The sequence below is a fragment of the Arvicola amphibius genome, chromosome 2 (assembly GCF_903992535.2).
Source record: "Arvicola amphibius chromosome 2, mArvAmp1.2, whole genome shotgun sequence".
In the NCBI taxonomy this organism is placed as follows: Eukaryota; Metazoa; Chordata; class Mammalia; order Rodentia; family Cricetidae; genus Arvicola; species Arvicola amphibius.
Window position 1 is genome coordinate 19,674,358 of NC_052048.2, and position 16,323 is coordinate 19,690,680.

The window sequence follows — 16,323 nt, forward strand, 5'->3', positions numbered from 1 at the left end:
TCCTTCCCTGTTCCAGTTCCTGATCTGACTCTTTTTGATGATGAATAGTGATGTGGAAGTGTAAGCCAAATAAACCCTTTCCTCCCCAAGCTGCTTTGGTTATGGCATTACATCACAGTAACAGTAACCCTAAATTAGACACTATTATCCAATATAAAAAGTTAATATAACATGATAAAAAAGTGAGGCTTTTGTGGAAGTGATTAAATCACGACTCACAAATGGATTAGTACTTTATATAGGTTTAAGCCAACTTCAGAGCTGTTTGTTATTTTACTGAGTCCTCCTGTGTAGGGACGGAGCATTCATCACTTAGCCTTTTCACCCCCTTCCACTATGTAAAGTAGCAGCAGGAAAATCCTCACTAGACACCGGAGACTATGAAGGTAACATCTGTGCTTTTGCACTGTACTTCCACACCACTGTGCGAGGTAGTACTGCTTTCAAAAGCCAAAATGAAGATGGATCCCAAGTGTTCAGCAGCAGATGGTTGGATAAATTTCTTATACAGCAATGAAAGAGATGGCTTAGAAATTCAGACCACAAACAACTCTACCACAGGACCTGAGTTTGATTCCCAACATACTCATTAATGTTCTTTTTCTGCGGAGACGAAAGGAGACACGAGGTACAACACACCCACGTGGATTGGTTTCTTACGGGGGGGGGGGTGGATGGAGTGTCAGATAGTGAAGGGGGTAAAGAAAAAGAGAGAGAGAGAGCAAATGGCGTTTTTTCGGCTTTTTTTTTTTTTTTTTTTTTTTTGGTTTTTCGAGACAGGGTTTCTCTGTAGCTTTGGAGCCTGTCCTGGAACTAGCTCTTGTAGACCAGGCTGGTCTCGAACTCACAGAGATCCGCCTGCCTCTGCCTCCCGAGTGCTGTTTAAAGGGGAACCCAGCGGATTCGCATCAAATGCTATGTTCTGCGCCTCTGCGCAGTGGCGTGTGCTCCTGGGAAATGTAGTTTTCCAGGTTAGGCGAACGACAGTGTACTCTGCGCCTGCGCACAGGAGCCTCCTGGGAGATGTAGTTCCCCAGGCGAGCGACACTATGGCCTCTGCACCTGTGCACAGGAGCCTCCTGGGAAATGTGGTTCCCCAGGGGAATAACACTCATGACCAGCTGTAACTCCAGTTCCAAGGGTCTCACACCATCTTCTGGCCTCCATGGGCACCAGACACACAAGTGATGCATACATGTTGATCAAATTATTTTTCTTTTTTTGGTTTTCGAGGCAGGGTTTGTCTGTAATTTTGGAGCCTCTCCTCGAACTAGCTCTTGTAGACCAGGCTGACCTTGAACTCGTGGAGATCCTCCTGCCTCTGCTTCCTGAGTGCTGAGATTAAAGGCATGTGCCACCATTTCCCGGCGCCAAATTCCTATTATAAAAAAACTAATTAATTATTCAGGGTGTTTTTTCATCCTTATTCTACCTACATGTCTCTCCCTTCACGTTTCTCTCTCCCTGATAACCTCTCTCCTTTCTTCCCATCCTTCCTTCCTTCTTCCCCCTTTTCCCTCCCTCCCTCCTTCCTTCCCTGTTCCTGTCACATAACACTCTAACCACTTTTATGTTTTCCCATCTTCATATCCTTTTGTTAATGTAATGATAATTGCAGTTGTGTTTTGTCTTTCCTGATCATGTTCTACTCAAACTACATTATCAAGAACCATCTGTAGCCCTAGATGAAACCCTACAGTTTCTGTCATTGCACAGAATGTCATGCCCTTTCCTGAGGTAGTTTTAACTGTCATTTGTCTCCCTAAAAGGGGTGAGAGACAGTTTATTCTAGAGCCCAACATAAATGTCCATGACCCAGTAACACAGATAAAACTTTCCACCAAACTCCATGATCCAAAGTTTATACTAAAAGAACATAGAATGACATGAATCAAGCCACTTTTCAAATACGTTAATGGAAACTTCAGATGGGCAGGTTATAGCAACCTGGGGAAATTTCTGCTATAGGTCTCATAGGCTACCTGGCGGCCTTCTTAGCATTTTGGGTGGTTGAAGGTAGGAGTCTGTTAACACTTTCCAAACATGTTAGCTACAAATATGGAAGCCAGTCACATGCACGGGCAGTGAGTGGATATCATTTTAAGATAAATAGTAACTGGGCTCTGGACCTGCAATATCCCTGACTCTTCACAATCAGTGAAGTTCTACTCCGGTAATCAGGTTTTGTAGAAGGTTCAAAGTGGGGTGCAATTCTCATTGCATAGTATTTAGTAAGCTCTTTACAAGAAGTGGTGATCACTAATACATGTGTCTGAGGCCTGTACAGGCATGAGAATATGGCTAGCTCACTGCCTCCTTAGAAAGGACACACACCAGACTTTTATTTACAGCCATTGAAGTCAATGAGACAGAGTCTGATTCACGTCTCATGTTTCTACTGGTTTCAACTCACTCGTTCCATATATGAACATCTTCTTCCATGGGATTCCATGGATTGCCCTGACATATTTGTCATTTCCTGAATGTTTTCTGTATTAAATGTCAGCTTCTTTTATTGTTGCCTATTTTTAAGGAATATCACCTTTATACTTCCAATACTTCCAATCTCTTTTTTTTTTTTTTTTTTTTTTTTTTTTTTTTTTTTTTGGTTTTTTGAGACAGGGTTTCTCTGCAGCTTTTTTTTTTTAGAGCCTGTCCTGGAACTAGCTCTTGTAGACCAGGCTGGCCTCGAACTCACAGAGATCCGCCTGCCTCTGCCTCCCGAGTGCTGGGATTAAAGGCGTGCGCCACCACCGCCCGGCTCTCCAATCTCTTAATTCTTTCAACAATTACCCTTTTTATTGCTTTAACTTGGCTGACAAGAGCAACTTCATATTCACCGTTTCAAATGGAGTCCTCCTTTCTTTAGTCTTTATTGTCTTTCACTTCTCTGCTGACCACTGAGGCTCATTTATTTCCTCTACCATTGTGATTATTATCTGAAATTAAGCTGCTATGTGAGTTGTTTTTATTGATGTTGTCTCTAAGTTATTTGAGTATGAAGAGCTTTCCTTATGAGTATATTTTATTCATCCTAAAATGTTTATTCTAATGCAAATTCCTTATCAACTTTCAGATTTGTTTTCCCCGGCCTCTAATGTGGTTTGTGATAAAGGAATGTCAGAACCATGTCTACGTAAAGTTTCTAAGCAAGTTATTCTTGTAATTACACGTTGTCACATCCTGTGTAGAAATGTCAGAGACCAACTGTGTGAAGGTTCTTTCCTTCACTTGGATTGCAAGTAGTTTCTTCCATTAATATTTGTAAAAGTGGGGCACAGCAGCTGTCTGGGCATCAGCAACGACTGGCGCCCTCAAGTGTTCAGTGCTTGTGCAGGCTTCAAAGATCTTTAGCCTCAGCTCTCAAGTGTTCAGACCCGAGGACTCTGTACTCTTAGTACTTAGCAGAAGCCTGTGTTGCAGCTCTCATCAGGTCTGAGACCCTTGTCTGTAATGACTTGGTAGCTCTGAAACTTCTTTGGCAATCAGGACCTGCTGTTTCACTTCACTTGCTCCTCACAGCCTTTATCCTTCTTTAGACTCAGCTCTGTCCACTTTGTCCTCTTTCTACTTCTCTTTTCCCTCTTGGCCTGGATGCTCACAAATTGATCACCTGCTTCGTCTTCAGCTGTCAATCACCAGCTGCCTCGCTGTGTTCACTGCATGAGCTGACCACACTCAGCTGTCCATGACTTTGCCATTCTGCCTCTGGCATTCTGTGGCCTGTGCTGACACTGCTGCTCTCAGCTGTACTTGCTGATGCTTCCCTGGTATTGCCAGCTCAGCCTGACTGCTTAGAGCAGGCAAGAACAGGCTACTTCAGGGAAGTCTTTTTGAATACTGATGTTGAAACACCCTGGGAAGCAGCACAGGAGGGCATAGAGCTGACCTAATGAGGCAGAGCAACATTCCTGAGTAACTTGAGAAAAGTCACAGTCATTGCCATCAGTTTCTCACTAGTCACAGCACTTTGTGTAGGTCAATCACAGCCTTAACTTTGCACAAATCGCAGCCTTTGAGACCACTCACAGGCTGGACTCTAAGCCCGTGTCCTAAAATGTGCTTGGTAGACCACCAGAGGAGGTGTTTCCCCTCTGCCCTAGGTTGAAATCATTGCAGCATCATGTAGAGCTAAGTGGACCTTCTGGTTGCAATCAGACTGGTTTAAAATGTTTCCAAAAGCTAAAGAAAACATAGTGATTTAATAGAAAAAATGCAGTGTGTGTGTGTGTGTGTGTGTGTGTGTGTGAGAGAGAGAGAGAGAGAGAGAGAGAGAGAGAGAGACAGAGACAGAGAGAGAGAGGAGAGAGAGAATGTGGTTGTGTGTGTTTCTTCTTGAGTGTAGACATACATGTGGAGGTCAGAGAACAACTGTGAGCATGACTGTGAACTTCTTGCCATCCAGGTGGAGGAAAGAATCCTCAGCCAGCTGAACTCTGACATTTCCACACAATGATCACAACGTGTAACTACAAGAATAACTTGCTTGGGGACTTTGCACAGGCATGGCTGTGACTGACACTCCATCACAAACCACATCAGAATCTGGGGAAACCAAATCTGAAAGTGGATGAGGAATTCACATTAGAATAAACATTTTAGAGTAAATAAAATATAAACATATGGAAAGCTCTTCACAGAGCTTTCACCTTTCTACATTCTTCTAAGTTATCTTTTTGATTTTCCATTAGTCAGACTAATTGGTCTAGGACCTTCTGAGGATTTTCCCACCTCTGACTCCCTTCTTCCCCAAGGGTCACACTAGGAATTACACACCTTGTCTTGCTGTCATTATCCAAGTATTTGCCCCTTCACACGAAAAAAAAAATTCCAGAGGTTCAGTAAAGAGCCCAGAGTTGAACCCCTCTGGAGACAGTTTCAGTGAACAGCCTCTGCTTTGTTGTAGCTGAAAAACTGCTTATAGAATGAAAGCCTATGGACTGTGCTTGGTTAAAATGTTACTTTGGATTACACAGTGAGTGGTCACACCACTAAGGTGTTTACGTGGGAGAAACACATAAAGAAGACTTGAGAGTGCAGACTCTTGAGCAAGCCAGTTACAGGCTGCTAGTGTTCCGACTTCTGGGAATACCCAGGAGCATGGTGTGTTATGCTTCTTATTTAGAAGGGCAATGTTCCAGGTAGGCCGACTCCTAAGTCATGACTGCATTTTCTCCTTCATTCCCCCACCTCCGCCAATAAGATTTTGCATTCCTGAAAACAGTGCTTCCAGAACAAAGATCTGAATATTTCAACCAATACATTACATGAAAAAAGATAATAACTTAGGTAAATAGGTTAGAAGGGTTATGAAAACAAAGAGGGTGTCTGGGCATGGAAATTATGTCATCTCAAATTTTAGAATCTTCTCTTATAGGACTTATATCATGAAATAGTTTGGAAACATTAGCAAACAGCTGAGTACAAGGTCCTCTGACCTTCACTTAACAAGGGAGGGTTAGGTAACTATACCCAATAAATTCCACCATCCGCATTTTCTGAACTTCATGCAGTAAGCAAACACATGAGCAGGACAGGTGCTTGCTGCCTTTTCTTGAGGCTGCTCAGTTTCATCTGCTTTGTTGCTCAAATCAGCTGTCCAGGGTCTGGTGAGTTGCAAAGGGATCCAGATGTGCGGCAGTCCATTTTCTGCAAAGACACAAGCAAAACCTCTTGCAATGTTAATTAATAGGGTTATGATTATCATTTCATCTGTTATTAATAAATACATCTTTCCCAGTCACCAGAGATAACCTGATAGGCCTGGACAAAGTCCAACTAACACACCCTGTAAATAAGGAAAGAAATGAGGGAACTGTGGGTTTCAATGATTCTTCTTCATTCCTTATTCCTGAAATGTTCCCTTTAATCTTTGATTCCATCTCTTTAATAAATAGATTTAATTAATATTCTTTAAAACTTTTATGATTAAAATTATTGTTTACCAGAACAGATCTTAAAATGTGTGCTATTAAACTTCATGACCTACTATAGCTCATTCAGGCCTGCAGTATGGCTAGTATAGAGTAAGCAGGGAGACCCATATCACACAATCTCAGGGCCATTCCCAGGATCATGCAGCAAATTGTCCACAGGTCTTTGCCATGTGGGCCCGGGCCTCCAGGGTCTCACCACAAGAAGAGTTCTTTGTGCTATTCTCAGACTTTGTCTCAAAAAGAAGTTGTACAGCTACTGTCATTAGTAGTGCAGAATTTTTTTAGAGTTCCTGTCCAAGAAAAAGGAGAATGTGCCTACCAGTGTTGCCCAGTGATCAGGAGTAGCAGAAATCATGTAAACAATTTGTAGATTTGTAGCAAGTCCAGTAGTCATACTTTATAGTATTCAGTGTCCAGGAGTCTTTAATCTAAGGTAAGAAAAGTGACAAAGCACTTGTGAGAAACCTGTCACATGTAACCTATGGTTGATGCCCCACTCTTGATCTGCTAATACCATTATATAAAATCAGTTCATAACGTGTGATGGTATCAAGGGTGAAAAATGTCTTAGAGGACTATACTTACAGGTGCTTGGGAGAACACACATGATTTTACATTAAATATGTACTTGGGTATGAGTTACATTCTTATCTTAAACCTCAAGTACATTCGCATCAGCATCAGTGAACTCTACTTTTATAACAACATATAAACATTTTTAAAATTAATTCTCTCTTTGAGTGACTGGTGACCTAAAAAACAGTGGGTGAATGAAACCATAAAATAATTCAATAATCACAAGAAATATGATAATTTGTCTGTGGCCTCCAATATTTTTAGAAAAAGTCAACATTCTATTACAAAATTCAGTGACCTACATGAAGGAAGTTATAGAGAGGATTATATACCGTATAATCTGTAATTTAATTCTTTGGGATCTTTGTTAAAATTCTATTGTTATTTATTTCTCAGTTTATATTTTTTTAATTATAGTGAACTAAACCTTTTGTAAGCAATGCCATTTTACTTTATTAATTTGTTTTTTGAAATTTTATATATCAGTATGTCATTTTAGTTTTACTCTTTATTTGATTCATTTAAGATCAGGAAACAGTTAATTAGTGAGACTTCTTAAGTGTTTGATGATATTCTTTTAACAGTTTACATATTCTTGAGTTGTAAGACCAATATATTTTAGTTTTTGTTTGATCATTCATGGCACTGTGCTGACGAATCCCCAAAAAGATAAAATTACTGGTTACGAACCTCTCCTTGGATAATTCTGTCTTTTTAAAGCATTGACATATAAAGTAACTCATACATGTCTGGAAAGCATCCAGTATTAATCTCGCTCACCATCAACTTCTATAAACTTATTTTCTAACAAGGTCTTTATGTAATTCCTAGATGGCTAGAATTATGGGCACATATCACTATATAGGATTTATCATTAATATTCACTTTTCAATAATTCTTTTGTCCTCTCAGTGTTTTTGTTCATTTTAAGATTTATTTATTCATGTATTTGAGTGGTCTGTCTGCATGCACGCCTGCACGTCAGAAAAGGGCATTGTATTACATCTCTGAGGGGAAAGGCCTCACCAATGAAAGCCTTACAGCCCTGAGGAAGAAGGTTCCCACAATGAAAGTGGTATAGCTCTGGAGGGAAAGGTATCATGGCAGTGGGGGACCAAAGAATCCACAAAGTCATACTGCACAACAAACATCACACAAGAGATTTATTGGGAGGGAAAAAAGCAGGAGGGTGGCTGCTTCTTCTTGGGCAAGAAGCAGCAAAGAATTTGGCAGAAGACAATGATTTATATAGAGTTTCTTGAGGAGGGGAATAGTGGAGTTTTCCAGAGTGGCGATTGGTGGGATTTGAAGTCCTGAACTTGAGCTTTTAAGTCTGTAAGGGAGACCTTGACTGCCTGTACCTGGAGGGGTTGAGGTTGGCTTTATCAACTTTAGAGAGTATTGTTGACAGAGTCTGGGAGTTGGAGATCCTCGAGGGTGGGACCCTGTCATTTGTTCATATCTTGAGGAGTCATTATAGTCATTAGATCCCATATAGTTAATAGCCACCAAATGGGATAGTTTTTTTTTGGGGGGGGGATGGTGGAAATTAAAAGGCTTTATTTGACTTATACTTTCATATCACTGTTTATCATAGCAGGAAGTCAGGACAGGAAATCAAATAAGGCAGGTTCCTGAAGACAAAAGTTGATGCATAGGTCATACAGGGGTGCTGTTTACTGGCTTGCTCTTCAAAATTTGCTCAGATTACTTTCTCAGAAAATCCAGGACCACTAGCTTAGGGATGGCTCCACACACAGTGGCCTGGGCCCTCCCCATCCATTATTAATTAAGAAAATGTCTTTCAGGCTTGTCCATGGACTGATCTTGTGGAAACATTTTCTTAAGAATTTTCTTAATCAAGATTCCCATCTCTCAAATGACATTTGCTTGTGTTGTGTTGCCCCAAAACTATGAAACTGATATTTCTATAATGTATTTCAATTTATAAATTAGGTACAGTAAGAAATTAACACTATTAAATAACAAAATATAATGGTAAGTGAAGGGGAAGCCCAGCCAATCACCTTGTTTGTAAGGCATGTCCCCCTTAGGTTAATATTTACTTATAAAATCTTGCAGGTGTGCTGACCACCTTCTCTTTGTTTTCCTGCGCTCCTCGCTGGAACCTTGGCTTTTGTAAGTTCCCTTTTCTTGCCTTTATTAAAGATGAATATTATATATTAAAGCTAGTCTGGTTAATTATAACTGCCAATCGACCATCCCCCTTTAGGTAACTATGGTGGTTTGAAAGAAAATGGCCACCAAATGGAGTGGTAGTATTAGAAGGTGTGGCTTTGTTGCAGTGGGTGTAACCTTCTAAGAGGAAGTGCATCACTGTGGGAGTGGGCTTGAGTTCCTTTTTGCTCAAGCTACATTCAGTGCCATAGACAATTCATTTCCTCTTGCCTGTGGATCAAGATATAGAACTCTCAGCTCCTTGTCCAGCACCATGTCTGCCAGCATACCACCCTATCCTGCCATGATGACAATGGACTAAACCTTTGAAACTGTAAGTCACCCCAATCAAATGTTTATTTTTATAAGAGTTGCCATTGTCATGGTGTGTCTTCACAGCAATAGAAACCCTAAGACAGAAGTTGGTACCAGGGACTGGGGTATTGTTGTGAGAGGCCTAACAATGTTTTTCTTACTCTAGAAAACAATTTTTTTTTATTTATTTTACATACTGACTACAGTTTTCCCTACCTACTCTCCTTCTATTTCTTCACGCCACCTCCCCATCCATTCCTCCTCCATCTGCTCTCAGAAATGGACAGGCCTCTCATGGGCTTGAACAAAGCAAGACCAATTTTCCCTTGCATCAAGATTGGGCAAGGCAATCCAGCTGAGGAACAGGTTACCAAAAGCCAGCTAAGCACTGGAAACAAGTCCTGATCTCACTGTCATTAGCCTTACAAAGAGACCAAGCTACACAATTGACACAGACATGGAGATGGCCTATGTGGGTCCCATGGAAGCACTGGAATTGTTGACCTAGATTGCATGACTCTCATGAGCTCAGGTCAGCTGTTTCTGTGGGTTTCCTCACCATGACACCCCTGGCTCATACAATCCTTCCGTCTCCTTTTCAACAAGACTCCCAACTGTAATCAGATTGGCGACTACCCTAATTGTTATCAGAGATACTCTATCCAGTGACTGATGGAAGCAGATGCAGAGATTCACAAACAAGTACTGGTCTGAGCTTTGTACAGGTTTTAAAACAAGAACACACACAAACCGAGGCATAAACAAATATACTTTGGCCACATTATTTACACACATATTTTAACAAACATACAAAGAAAACTTTTCGCAGGAAACTTGTACAACTTTTAATTCCAGATTACAACAGCTCTAGAAGCATCTCATGGTCTGCCAATGCCAACATAGGCAGGCATCATTTGGCTAAGGTCAGAAACAGAGGTCATACAATTCCTGTCTGTCCTAAAAACAAGGTTTATAACAATGCTGATTTACTGAGATATTAAAATCTCTTTTCAGACTGAAACCACATTTCTCAGGAAAGAGGTTGGGAATCTGAAGAAGCATACAACTAATTTAAGTAACAAAACTCAGTCAACGGAGATACTTTTGGAAATGGTACAGACTGATAATAATTTATTTAAAGGAAGATTTAGTACTCTGAGAAGGAAGCAGCTGATTTGGAACAAAAAACTCTACCAATGACAGTGGGTACTGAAATATTATTTGAGAGAATTCTGACTGTTGGATGTATTAATCGGACTCTGTCAAAGGGGTATGACAGACTGATTGATAGAATGTCTCTCCAGGAAGATAATATGCATGCTATAAAGATTATGTCCAAGGATGAGACATTATCTCTACTGGACAGAATTCATACCTTGGAATCTTCAATAAGGACAATAGAGCAGAACACTGGACAGGAGATGCAGACATTATAAAAGACAGTGGTAAACAGATTTGAAAAAATTGAGGAAATTATAGAACTTGATGACCAGGAACAAAAGGTACAACGCAAAATTTAACCTTGTTGATATGTAAAAATCTCTGGGATAGCTTCCCCAGAGTACTTCCTGCCTTTAGAGTAATAACAACAGAAAAAGTTATCTGGCCCCAAGTACCAAGGGTCAAATAATATACATGGGAGCCCATACATATCACTGATCTAAAAGGAATTAAACAAGAAATTGTAGCTTACAGACTACATTCGTTCTTTGTTAGAGAAATAGTCAAAACAACACATCAAAATTGGGCTCAGTTAATCTCGGTAGTCCTAGAAAGTGGACAGAAATTACTTTGGAGGAGCCTTTTTAAAGAGGAGATGAGAATTTTAAGGCAACAAGAAAAAGAAAATGGACTTGAGATTCCCCTAGATCAAATTCTAGGCAAAGGATTTTACTCTGATCCTTAGGATCAAACTCTTAATGAGGACCACACCTTGTCTCTACATATCACTGAGTCTTCAAAAACTTGGGACAGGATTCAGGAACTAGGAAACAGAGTTGAATCATATCTTAGGGTTAAATAGGGTAAGAGAGAATCTTTTAGTGACTTTTTTGCAAAAACTAGGGCTGTACAAATAGAGCTAACTGAATCAGCAGCTATAAATATAATAATTGAATCTTTGGCTTATGAGAAAGCCAACATTGAGTGCAAACAGATCCTTGAGCCTTTAGAGATCAGATCAGCACCCATGGATGAATGGGTCTTGCATACAATGATTGTCGAGACACTTGACTAAGGTACTAAAGCATGGGTAGAAGAAGCAATTTCCAATGATAAGAGAAGACATCAAAATACCAAATGTTTTAATTCTGGTATAATGGGACATCTGAGAAGGGATAGTAGACAATGAATTCCTAAGAAAAATGCTTCCTCTGGGAATGGCAGAAATAGGAGGACTCAGCCTTCAGGTTTACACAGAAGGTATGGCAAAGGTAAACATTCGACAAAAAAGGTAGGTCAACTAACGATAGACAAGGCAACCCGATACCATCAGGAATTGTTGTGAGGGGCCTCTTACAGGTCCCCATGACAAATGTAGTCCAGCCATTCCCAGTTACTTTGGAGAACATGTCTTGCCAGGAAAATTAAAAAACTTAATGCCTGCTCTAAAAAGCGATACTGGTCTGAATGATGGGTTAAATGTGGAGAATCAGTCAAAAACTCCAGTAGGACAGAGGAAACACATATTTTGAAAGACTTCTATGAATGATAAAAGACCAATGTTAAGAGTTTGTATAAATGGCATTTTTATTGAAGGCTTATTAGACACGGGTATGGATGTAAGTATCATCACTCTAAATCTTGACATCCAAATTGGCCTCTTCAAGAGGTAGATGTTCAGTTCCTAAGAATTGGAACCCTATCTGGGATAAAATAAAGAACAAGATAGGTTGAATACATAGGGACAGAAGGACAAATGGGAAGACTAAAACCATATATAGTCAATATTGCAGTGAATTTGTGAGGCTGTGACCTATTGCAGCAATAGAATAACCAGATTAATATTCCTGCAGCCCCAAAATCATATGTTTCTTAGGAAAATACTAGAAGATATTACAAACAGTGGGCACCAGCCATTTGGGCTGTACAAGAACACAAAGCAGTTGATAAACATTCAGAGGTACCAACAACCTTACCTTTAAAATTGTTAACTGAGAAACCATTATAGGTTAATCAGTGGCCTGTAGCTGAGGAAAAGTTGCAGCTTTTAGAACAGATGGTACAAGAGCAACTAGATGCTCAACATGTAGAAGAATCTACCAGCCCTTGGAATTCTCCTGTTTTTATTGTTAAAAAAATCTGGTAAATGAGAATGGTGACATATCTAAGGGCTATCAAGAAGGTCATTCAACCTATGGGCCCTCTGCAATCTGGAATTCCTCTGCCTTCTCTGTTACCAAAGGCCTCTCATAGTAATTGATTTAAAGGATTGTTTCTTCACTATACCTTTACAAGAAAAAGACAGAGAAAAGTTTGCCTTCACAGTGCCTACTTATAATAACTCTCAACCTACCAGGAGATACCAGTGGACCGTTCTCCCACAGGGCATGTTGAACAGTCTTTCCCTGTGTCAATACTTTGTAAATCAGACATTACAAATAATACGCAAGCAATTTCCCAAGTCTATAATTTATCATTACATGATGATATTCTGTTATCTGATTCAAACATGGATACCTTAGAAAGACTGTTTGAAGAAGTAAAAATACTTTTACCTAAATGGGGATTGCAGATTGCTCCTGAAAAAATTCAGAGAGGAGATTCTGTTATTATCTAGGTTATAAAATAGGTTTGCAAAAAATTAAGACACAAGAGGCACAAATTAGGAGAAATCGGCTACAGACTCTCAATGACTTTCAAAGGTTGTTAGGGGACATTTCCAGCTTACGACCGGCTGTTGGGATAACACCTGGTATGATAATTTATTTAAATAAAACCTTGGATGGTGAAAAAGACTTAAACAGTCCCAGAGAATTAACAGCTGAAGCAGAAAAGGAGCTGAGAATGATTGAGGAGAAATTACACGAGGCACATGTGGACAGGGTGAATCCAGAGCTCAGTTGTATCCTTGTCATATTGCCTTCCAAAATTTCTCCTACAGGAATTTTCATGCAGAGAGATGATATTATCTTAGAATGGATCTTTTTACCACATAAACCAAGTAAGAAAATAAAAACTTATGTGGAAAAAGTCTCTGAATTAATTATAAAAGGCGAATTGAGACTTCGTCAACTAGCAGGCATAGACCCAGCAGAAATTATAGTGCCTTTCACTGCTGATGAACTAAAAAAGTTGGGAGAATATAACGAACCATGGCAAAGAGCTTGTGCTAATTTTTTGGGAGAAATCAATAACAACTATCCAAAAAGCAAAAGGCTTAACTTTATAAAGAGAACTTCTTGGATTCTTCCTCGAATCATCCATGATGCTCCGATAACTGGAGCCTGTATATTTTATACTGATGCTAATAAATCAGGGAAGGCAGGTTACAAATCAGAAGATTTGAGTAATGTGGAACAAAGTCCTTATGATTCTTTCCAGAAGGCAGAATTATATGCCATTCTTATGGTGCTAAGGGATTTTAAAGAACCTCTTAATATAGTTATTGACTCACAATATGCAGAAAGAATTATCATACATATTGAAACTGCTGAATTTATACCTGATGATATAGAACTAACCTCATTGTTTATCCAGGTACGTGATCAGAAAGAGGCTTTGCCCTATGTATATAACACACATCTGATCCCATATGGGTCTGCCAGATCCTCTAGCACAAGGTAATGCAGAAATTGATCAATTGTTGATTGATAGTGTGCTGCAGGCCTCTGAATTTCATAAAAAACATCATGTCAATAGCAAAGACTTGAAGAAAGAGTTTTCTATTACATGGCAACAAGATAAGGAGATAGTAAAGAAATGCCCTACTTGCTCTTTCTATAACCAAACACCAATGCCTGGAGGGGCTAATCCAAAGGGCACTCAAAGGAATGAAATCTGGCAGATGGATGTGTTTCACTTTGCACAATTTGGCAAATTAAAATATGTACACCACACCATTGACACTTATTCAAGTTTTCAATGGGCAACTGCTTTAAGCTCAGAAAAAGCTGATTCACTAATCACTCATTTATTAAAAGTTATGGCCATCATGGGTATACCCACACAAATAAAGATGGATAATGGTCCAGCTTATGTCTCTAGGAAAATGAAATGGATTTTTGCTTATTGCAATATTAAGCATGTTACAGGTATACCATACAAACCTACAGGTCAAACAGTCATAGATAGATCAAATAGAACTATAAAGGATATGTTAAACAAACAGAAAGGGGTGGAAAATACCCCTAGAAATAGGTTACATAGTGCTTTATTAACCTTGAATTTTCTCAACGCTAATGAGAAGGGGACAACGGCTGCAGAAAGACATTGGATAATGGAAAAGTCTGCTGAATTAAATCAACCAGTTTATTTCAAGAATGTGCTGACCTCGCAATGGAAGCCAGGAGATGTGTGCGTTGGGGAAGGGGTTTTGCTCTTGTCTCCACAAAAGAAAACTTGTGGATACCGTCAAAATTAATAAAGGTTCGGTTTGAAGAGGAGAAGCCCCTTGGAAAAGAAAAATAATTCATTTACAAGGATGATGATCATACTGATGGTAAGAAAAACATATAGGTTGGGGGCAGGGTTCTTTTCTTATCTCCACAGGAAACCACTCATCTCCAAAGAACTTAAGGGACCCTGGATATTTAAATACTGATGGATGGACACTAGTTACAACCCAATATGGATCAACACGGAACCCGAATAGGTTTAGTAAGTATAAAACGTTTTTTACATATATATATATATATATATATATATGCATTACTGTGCTTTTATTTATATGTATGTAGAGCTGGTTTTGGAGTTGGACTATGGCTCAGTCCCTCTTCAATTCCAAGCCTGTTGATAAGAGATATCTCAGAGTTTCTGTCTCAGGTCAGGAGCCATGATATGGGACAGAATAATAATAATAATAATAATAACAACAACAATAACAATAATAATACTTGATAAACTTTCTTTGCCTTTCCTCATATCTGTGTCTGTCTTTATTACACCTTTCATTGAATATATATATATATATATTATATATATATATATATATAATGTCTGTATATGTCTTTGTAGATAATGTTTACCTTTTCTGTAACAAACAACAAATTTTCCTTCAGTAATCTTTGAAGTTTCCAGGATGAAGATGGGGCCCCACAACATCAACTTCACCTGTTTACTATGATGTTATGTTTTTAATAGCGCTAAAATTAGACCTGTTTTTTGGGACCAACTGCACAAGACAGTTTCGAATGGTGCACAATTTTGACAACACTCTGGCCAGACCTCCTCAAAACACTCAGAGGCTAGTTACAATTTTCTCGACTAAATGTTAATCTGGGAATTTTACCATCATTTACTTTCACAGGACCCCCTGAGAAGAACGTTGCCCCCATATCAGCTGGAAGCAATCTTAGAGGACAACGCCCCCTCTCCCAACAGAGTTTGCCCTCAGGTTTAGGGACATCATTTAGTAGTTGGTATAGGGTTGAGGGGATGGGGGAGGAATTATATGGACTCAGGGGTGTTTATTGAAAAAAGGGGGGGATTACCTGGTTTGATGGGATGATTGGTATTTGTGAATTTGTATTTTTAGAAAATTACATTGGTGTTGATTCTTGTATATTGAACATTGTATGTGAGTATGCTTCTACCTCTATTTATTGTATGCTTCTACCTCTGTTTAAAACAATTGTTATATTGAGAGAGTTACCATATTGCAATGTACATTTCTACCTCTGATATTATTTATGTAATGACATTGTTTACATTTGGAGATATAGTCCTCATTTATTGCACAGTTGTTTATTCTCTTAGTCTCCAAGTAAGATATGTATCGAGAATTACATATCAATAGTCATATATGTTTGTCATATTTATATTTAGGATAGTCAGGTTTTTTAGATACATAGAAATTATATTTAGTATAGATAGTATAATCTTCGACCTCTTTGAAGAGCTGTAGAAAATGGCCTTTAATCTAACCTAGAGTTTTGTACTTATGAGATACAATCATTCCTGGCAACACCGCTTAACTCCCGAGAGTTAAGCACCAAAGGCACTCTACTGGGAGCTTGTCTTCTTCTTGGCAGAACTGGCCTTTGGGCAAAGAAAAGCCCATACCTCAACTACTGACAAAGATACAGAATATCCATAAGTGGATAAAACAGGATTGTCTTATCTTGCCAAGACAGGGTAGGATAGTTCTACAAAGAGTTCC